The following is an 8651-nucleotide window of genomic DNA, read 5'->3' on the forward strand; positions in this document are numbered from 1 at the left end:
TCAAATGAAGAAAGTAGAGATATCAACTATGGATTCCACATAAATAAAAAGGATCATGAATAAGCGCACACCAATAAACTGGATAAACCATGTATAAAATGAACAGATTCTAGAATCACAAAATCTAATAAGACTGAGTAACAAAAAACTGATTCTTACCAGTTAGGGAGAGCAAACAGGAATCAGAACTCTAACACAAAGCCTGAACTTGATGGTTTTGCTGACAAATTCCAGCAAACAAAGGACCAGCACTAATCCTTCACAAACCTTCTAAGGAAATGAAGGAATACTTCCCAAGTCCTTCTAAAAAGTCAACATGCCTTGAGACCAAAGCCCAAACTTCAACACAGGACATGACTAATAATGATCACTGATGCAAAAATCCTCAACATAAAACTAGTCTACCACACTCAATAATAAATGCAAATCAAAACCAAAATGAGTTAACACTCATATCCATTAGGCTGAATACCATCCCATCTGAAAGGGGAAAAAAAGTGTTGATGCAGGGAAGCCCATATCTTGTACACAAATGGCAGTACTGGACATAACATGACATTGCTGCTTTTAGAAAACAGTACAGAAATTCCTCACAAAACTTAAGCTGGAATTACCACAATTTCATTTCTGAGTATACCCAAAAGAAGCAAAAGCAATGTCCTGTACACCCACCCATGTTCACAGCAAATCGTGGAAGAAACCCAAGTATCCCCTGGCAGGTGAGCAGATAAATCAAGTGTGGGACATACACACAATAGCTGTTGTTTAAAAAAAAAAAAAAATCAACAGATACAACATGAATTTGGAAAACATGGTGCTATATGTAGCAACCCAGTCATAAGAAGACAAATGCCATATGATTATACTCATATAATAAGTACCTAACACAGTCAAATCCACTGAGAAAGATTGGTGCTTGACAGAGGACAAAAGGGGGACGGAGTTATTATTTTATATCAGTGTCTTTCATTGATCATATTATAGTTCTTATTCCCAATGTAACCTGTATCTTCATGGTCTTACATCATTTCCCTGTAAGGAGAAATGTGACACAAACACGGCAAGTGGTGCTCACCACTCTTTGGGACGCTTCACTCTCTACATGAATTAAATGGAAAATTAACAGGAAGTCAAGGGGCAAGAGACATAGCTCTACAGTTAAGAAGCACTTGCTCTTCCAGAAGCCTGGAGCTCTGTTCCCAGCACCCATGTCAGGCAGTTCACAACTGAAACTGAAACTCCAGCCCTGGGGGAGGGAATGCCCTCTTCTTACCTCTGAGGGCATGCCACAAAATAAAAACAAAATCTTGAAAAGGGAAGCCAAACAGGTTTCCCCCCCCCTAGCTTATGAACTGAACTGAACTTTTCACATTATACATTCACTCATTATTTAAAACTTAAACTCCCAAGCCAAGTGTGGTAGCACACACCATCCTTTAATCCCAGCACTCAGGAGGCAAAGGCAGGCAGATCTCACTCAGTTCGAGGTTGGCCCGGTCTACATAACAAGTTCTAGGCCAGCCAGGACTACATAGAGAGACTCTGTCTTTAAAAAATTACATTTGAGCCAGGTGTGGCGCACGCCTTTAATCCCAGCACTTGGGAGGCAGAGGCAGGAGGCTCTTTGTGAGTTCAAGGCCAGCCTGGTCTACATAGTAAGTTCCAGGACAGCTGGGGCTACAGAGAGACCCCATCTCAAAAAAGACAAAAAATATATATATATTTGAATTTAAATAGAAATGGCCTACCAAAATCTGATTCTTATTTTTAGATGATGCCAAATTTCTAACACTATAATCCCCACCTACTACCACCTAAAATCATTCTGAACTTTCTGTGAATAAACTTTACTATACTTATTTTTACCCTTTTTTAAAATAAAGCTTTTACAGAATCTTTAGCACAAACAACCAAAGACTGCCCTTTGTAATCAAAGTTCTCAGGGAATCTTTATGATTTGAATCTTTAAGTTCTCAAAGCTTGATCCATGGCCCCCTGACATCCTGACAATCATTTGAGGGGCCCAGAAACTAAAACTATTTTTGTAATACTACTAAAATTTAAAATCTTAAGGTTGATATCTCCAAACAAATTAAGGTAGTGTCACCAAACTAATATTAATCATTGTATTTTTTATCCTCAAGCACCAGCAATTTTTTTAAAAGTCAATTTTACTTGAGTGTCTTTGATCAATAACTTTTTAGTTTTATTACATCCATGTCCTTGAAAACCTTCTTTTTAATTCTTTTTCATTTTTCATCACATTTGTGTGTGTGTGCAAGCATATGTGGAGGTCAAAGGACAACTTGCAGGAATCAGTTCTCCCCTTCCATTATGTGGGTCCCAGGGATCAAGAAAGACAAGTGCCTTTTTCCAGAGCCATCTCTCTGGACCCCAAAGTTCTGATTTTTGCTTGAAAATTCAAGTCCTACCATTCTCAACAAATATGACTATCAGTAGTTCCCTTGAGGTGACAGACAAGACTCATTTTGTTCATTTCTGTGAAAAATGTGAGGCTACTCAAGTTTGAACACACACTCTTTCAAATGGTGTTTCTTTAAAAAAGAGGCTAATTGAAGCTCTCAATTCCATTACAGAACTACTCCGCCTTGAGGTAGCCAGCTGAGAACCACTGTAATTCAGTACAGAGCAAATATGTTTCATGGATACTACCTATTTTGTCATATTGAACATTATAAAGTCTTGTGTTGGCGAGTTGGCAAAAGGCACTTGCAGCCAAGCCTGACAACCTGAATTGGTTCCCCAGGACCCACGTGGAAGGAGAGAACTGACTCCTGAAAGCTGTCCTCTGACCTCCACATGCCTACACACATATACAGATACACTTGATAAAGCATTTTTTAAATCAGAACTTTGTAAAATTCATATCTACCATGTCTCCAGCCAAACAACTTTCATAATTTCTCACAAAATGATCACATTAACAAATGCTACTTTTGTCAGGCCTAGTGACACAGGCCAGTAATTCAGATGCTCAGGAGGCTGAGGGAAGAGGATCACAACTTCAGGATATCCTGTCTCAAAATAAAAAAATACAAAAGAGAAGTTGAGCATGACGGCATACACCTTCAACCCCAGCACTTGGGAGGCAGGTGGATTTCTATGAGTTCAAGGCCAATCTGGTCTGTGTAAGCAAGTTCCAGGCCAACCAGAGCTTAAAAAAAAAAAAAATTAAATTTAAAAAGCAATACAAAAGAGGGCTGGAGGCATAGCTCAGTAGTGGCAAGATGTTTGCCCTGGGTTAAGTCCCCAGTACTGGACCCCAAAACATTCTTTGGTACTGTAATGTGAACAGTCTCACCATTTGGAAGATGTGCATAACTCACCCAAATTTATACCTGATCAACGAATTGTGCTACAAATTCAGGCATGTGTGTAAGATCCACTCAGAGTTTACAACAATAGACTTAAATGTAACTGAGCATGAAAAAAACAAAAACAACTGATAGAACTTCAGGCTACATGTTGCAACTAACTTTAAGAAGGTACCACTTGGTTGCATAAAGATGATGCCTTTAATCCCAACAGAAGCAAGAGGATCTCTGTGAGTTCTATGCCAGCAAAAGGAGGGGAGGGAGGGAAGGCTATTTGTTAAGTTTTGATCTCTTACTAAATAAGAATATCCACAATTATCTGAAAAAGCTATTAAATGCCCCTCCCTTTTCCAACCATTGCCTGTATCTGGCTGGATTTCCTTCCCATGGTATACGTCAACTAAAAATAACATACTGCAACAAACTGAATGCAGAAGCAGAAATAATAACCTATCTGTTTGTATTTAACATTAACGATTTACAAATGTTAAGAATGAGGAAGACCTCAATAGTAGAGGACTTGCCTAGCATGTCATGCACAGGGAGGAGGGAAGAAAAAGGGAAGAGGGAAAGTAAAGGGGAGGAGAGGAAGAGGAGGCTAATTTACAAAAATGTAAAATAATACCACTCTTTTTACTACGTTTTTTGGCTTTTCATTTACAAATGTGTGTTTATATTAATATGCAATGAGTTATAGCTGTCACTGTAAGTGAATTAACAAAATATTTACTTTGTAGCAGAGTAAATATGAATACAACCAAAAGAAAAAATATGGATACTGCAATCATTTTTAAGAGTGTAAAAAAATCCTAAGACCTAGCCAGGCATGGTGGTGCACGCCTTAAATCCCATCACTTGGGAGGCAGAGGCAGGCAGATCTCTGTGAGTTCGAGGCCAGACTGGTCAACATAGTGAGTTCCAGGCCACTGGGGCTACAGGGAGACCCTGTCTCAAAAACACCCAAAAAAAAAGTCCTGAGAACCAAAGTTTGAAAATATCTAAGATGCACAGGCAGGCAGATATCTGTGAGTCTGGGGCCAGCCTGATCTATTATATATCTGGTTCCAGGTCAGCCAGGACTACACCCTGTCTCAAAAAAAAAAAAGACTATTAATGCAGGCTGCACATCTCTAATCTAAAATGCCAGCATCTCAGATTGTGGGAATGACCTTTAATGGACATAATCTGGACTGGTGACTTTTCATTAGCCCCAGCAAAACCATGCACCGTTGAGTCTGATGACTGGGGTATTTCCTTGGCAACCTAAGTTTGGTACTCCACCAAAAAAGAGAATGAATGAATGAATAAAAGTATGCTTGAGAATGAACATATTCAACCTGTATCAAATCCCTGCAAACCAAGAGAACAAGCATACGGAATCACTGGGAAGGGGGGACCATCTTCCTAGGAAAATTCCAGAAAGCCACACAATGTCAGATCAGAACCTTATTCTAAGTAAGATCAATAAAGAAGACAAAACAGAATGTTTAAATTGAAACTATTTTGTATAATCCTGGAAATATCATGCAATGACCTGATGAGATAAACACGTTATGTACCCATTAATATTTATTTTGATACTACCTTCAATAGCAGCATGTGACAAAGAAGCACTAGTAACACACTAGAAAATAGGTGATTAAAATAGCAGCCACCATGAGGGAGACAATCCAAGGTTCTGTCAAAAGGGGCAGGCAAGAACACTTAGGAGCTCTCCAGCAACATCCCAGGACACTCAGCTCAGAGTGTAGCTGTTCTATTTAAAACTGACTTACATGTTTTCAAAACAGGACAGTGAGAGACTACACACTACTTCAAAGAAGAAAACAGATCATAAGGAATTAATCTGTGCTAACACTTCCCAACCAACCCAAAGTCTTCCTTTGGGCAATTACAGGGAGGGGAAGCAATAGCACAAATATTAATACCTACTGAGCACTTACTATGTCCTCTATCTACCCTGTAGAGAAAGCACTATGCTCGTACTAATTACTTAGTATTTAAGATAAACCTAAGGGGTAAACACCATTATCATCTCCATTTTTGGAATTGAGAAAACTGAAGTCAAAAGATATATAAGTTGCCTATAGCTAAGCCAGAACACAAATTCAGCCAATCTGCCTGAGACCCAAGTCCTTAGCTACTATACTACAATACACAGCACAGTAACATGAGGTTTAAAATTCAGTGCCCACTCTAGACCATTTCCAGTGTTTACACTGACACCCACTGCCTACTGGCTGCTCCTACCTAATTTGCAGAGGGCCCTCTCACAGGATCACCATTACCAATCACTACTATTGAACTTTCAGATACTGGAATATTCAAGCAAGAGGAGCAGACTTTGAAGGTGAATACTGTGGAGGACGCTTAAAAACAAAATGCAAAACGTAGAATACAGCAGAAATTACAGAATTTCAAAAGTCTTAGACCTCCTTTTATCTCTATTAAGAGGTAAATCATCACATAGCAATGTACAGATTTTTGAAATTTTTTTATGTGTCTGAGTGTTTTCCTTACATCTATGTAAGGGCACCACATGCATGCAATGCCTGCAGAGGCCAGAAGAGGAGGTGGAATTCCTCTGCAACTGGAGTTACTATAGATTGTTAGCTGCCATGTGGGTGCTGGGAACTGAACTCTGGTCCTCTGCAAGAGCAGCCAGCGCTCTTAGCCACTGAGTCATCCCCTTCAGCCTGGTAGCCAGATTTTCCTAAAAAGAATGCTTCAATTCAAAGAGAAGAGCAAGATGGCACAGCAAGTAAGGGTATTTGCCCCCAAGCCTGACCACTTAAGCTGGATCCCCTGAACCCACATGGTAGAAAGAGAGATCCAACTTAAGTTGGATCCCCTGAACCCACATGGTAGAAGGAGAGAACCAATTTCCCCATGTCCTCTGACCTACACACACACACACACACACACACACACACACACATACATATACGCACAAATAAATGAAAAAGAAAGAAAAACAATGCCTCAATTCAAATCAATTGGAAAAGCTTAATAAAAATTGCTATTACAAGTTTATAAATTAGTGTGCTTAATATTTTGCAATGCCAAACAAGTCTTTGCTTCAGAGTTCAATACAGATTAGTTTTCAATATGTAAATCAAATCAAGGCAAAACTCAGGGGTCATTAAAAATGAAGATATAACTTCATTTTAGAATTTGACGCCAGAAGTGGAATGGGAAACTGAACAAGTCATGAGAAACCCGGGTTGACTAAGGCACTGCCAACTGTCTCTCGGTTAGTCTACAGAGGATATGTTCTCGGATCTTCCAGGGCTTTGGTCTTAACATCTGGCACACGTTTTAAATTGCCTTAAATAAATCATTTCCTTTTTGGTCTACTAAAATGAAAACATTCCACAACACAATTACAAAAATAACTTGCTGACATTCTCAGGAAAAATGAGAGGATTTCTAAGAATACTTTAGAGGTTAACAAAGTGAAAACTCATTTAAATAAAGTGAAAATGAGTGATCAAGATGACTGCTCAAGTTTATTCTAACTACAAATTGCCATGCATTAGAATTAAATACCGTTATAATCCCAAACACCTGAAGACAAGGGGGGAACCAACAGAATAATGCAATGCTAAAGAAATGTTCCGTTATTACCTTCAGACAACTGAGCACACAATGTTAAAAGGCGGATACCGGCTTTAAATTATCAGCATTCACACCGATAACACTATGATGTATCAAACTCCATTCTGCAACAGAAACACAACCAAGCCGTGCTGGGGACTCATGAGCTTACAAGACACAGGACGGAAAACCACCAGAGCCGCGCAAGCGTTTGGGGACGCCGCAGTCATCTGGGGTGATGGTTCAGGTCCAAATCACAGCCCCGGGGACCGGCTGTAAACAGGGAATGCCCGACTGCGCCGTCCCGAGGGCAGAGACGGAGGATTGGGGGCAGAGAGCCAAAGACCGGAGGCACCCCGGGGACCAGAGACTGAGGGCCAGGCACCAGGAACCGGGACCTCCAGAGGCAACCGCGCACAGCGCTGGGCTGGCAGCCGGGCCGGCTCGCGACCCCGGCGACCGCAGCGTCCCGGCCAGCAGGCTGGGACCCGCCAGCCCTGCTCCGGGTGGAGGAGGCTTCGGCCGGGTACCTGCAGACCGGCGAGTGCGGACGCCAGCGCCCTGACCCTGGTGGCTCGGTCCACACCCAGGCCCCTCCCTCGCCCGTACAAACCCGTGTCTCCCGAGGAGCCAGGTGAGGAGCGGAGGAAGGGGCGCATCGCCCCCGAGGACGCCGCTACCCGCCGCGGGCAGCACGGGGAGCCGGGCGGCCGGCAGGACGCGCGGACGACGGCGGGGACGCTCACCGGCTCGGCATGGGCGCTGGCGGGGGCTGCGCAGAACCACCGCACCGGGCTGGGCGCCAGCAGCTGCTGAGGCGCACGGCGGATCTCTCGCGGCGCGCACCCGGTGTTTTCATACAAACCCCGGTGGCAGGAGAGGCGGAGGCGGCGAAGACGGCTGCGGAACCTGCCCGCATCCCGGGCAACGTCAGCGCGGCGCCCCGCCCAACTCACGCCGCGGCCAGCCTGCTCTCGCACGCGCCTCAAGAGCGCATGCGCAGAAAGGCGGAGCGTCCGGAGGGTAGGGCGCGGTGTGTGAAAAGGGAGGGTGCGGGGCGGGAGTATGGAGGAGGGAGGCGGGGCGACAGGGCCAAGAGGGCGGGGCTATGACTGGACGAATTTGTAGCGCGGGCGGGAGGGGCGGGGCTCCAGGATGGAGGGGCGGGGCGAGGGCGGAAGGGGGCGGAGGATTGAGGGGCGGAGCAAGGGGAGGGTGGGCGCGTAGTGGGCGGGGTCTGAAGGGCTGGATAGGGTGTACCCCCGGCTAGTGAAAGTGGACGAATGGGGGTGGCGGCTGCTGTCCGTAGCGCCAGCCTTGCTGCCTGGTTGTGCCACCGCCCAGCAGAACCCAACTCGTGCGCTAGCGGATCTCCACGCTCTTCAATTCACCTTCCTTTTTTTCCCACCCAGAACCACGCCTTTTTCCAGAATTTAACCGGGGCCCGCCACTATCAATCACCTGCTCTCTCAGGAGGCTTTTTTTGAGGCTCCCGACTGTGGCATCTTAATGCCCAATCCCACCCCCAGTCTCATCAAATATTGGTGACCCCTGGTAAAGTTTAGACCTTTCCTAACTCCAAGGAAGCACACAGTACCAGGCTGGGAAGGCTACACTTAAAGCAAGGCTCCCCATCAATAGTGGAACTACACCTTTGTGGCCAAACCCCAATAAACCAGATGTCTAATGCTGCAGCGAACAAAATGCCATGCCTATACA

At 44.0% G+C, this 8651-nt stretch overlaps 1 protein-coding gene across 2 annotated transcripts in view; it reads right to left on the bottom strand.

Moving 5' to 3' along the window:
• Agtpbp1 (ATP/GTP binding protein 1) overlaps positions 1–7850 on the bottom strand; it is a 260016-nt gene extending 252166 nt beyond the window's left edge. The window contains exon 1 of one of the 2 annotated variants that reach the window (XM_017799595.1): positions 7679–7850. The gene's annotated coding sequence lies outside the window, so the exon portion shown is untranslated. The other variant, XM_029566327.1, reaches the window with a different exon arrangement.
• Positions 7851–8651: the final 801 nt, after the last annotated feature.

The sequence above is a fragment of the Nannospalax galili genome, unplaced genomic scaffold (genome assembly GCF_000622305.1).
Source record: "Nannospalax galili isolate Female #2095 unplaced genomic scaffold, S.galili_v1.0 scaffold1819, whole genome shotgun sequence".
Classification (NCBI taxonomy): domain Eukaryota; kingdom Metazoa; phylum Chordata; class Mammalia; order Rodentia; family Spalacidae; genus Nannospalax; species Nannospalax galili.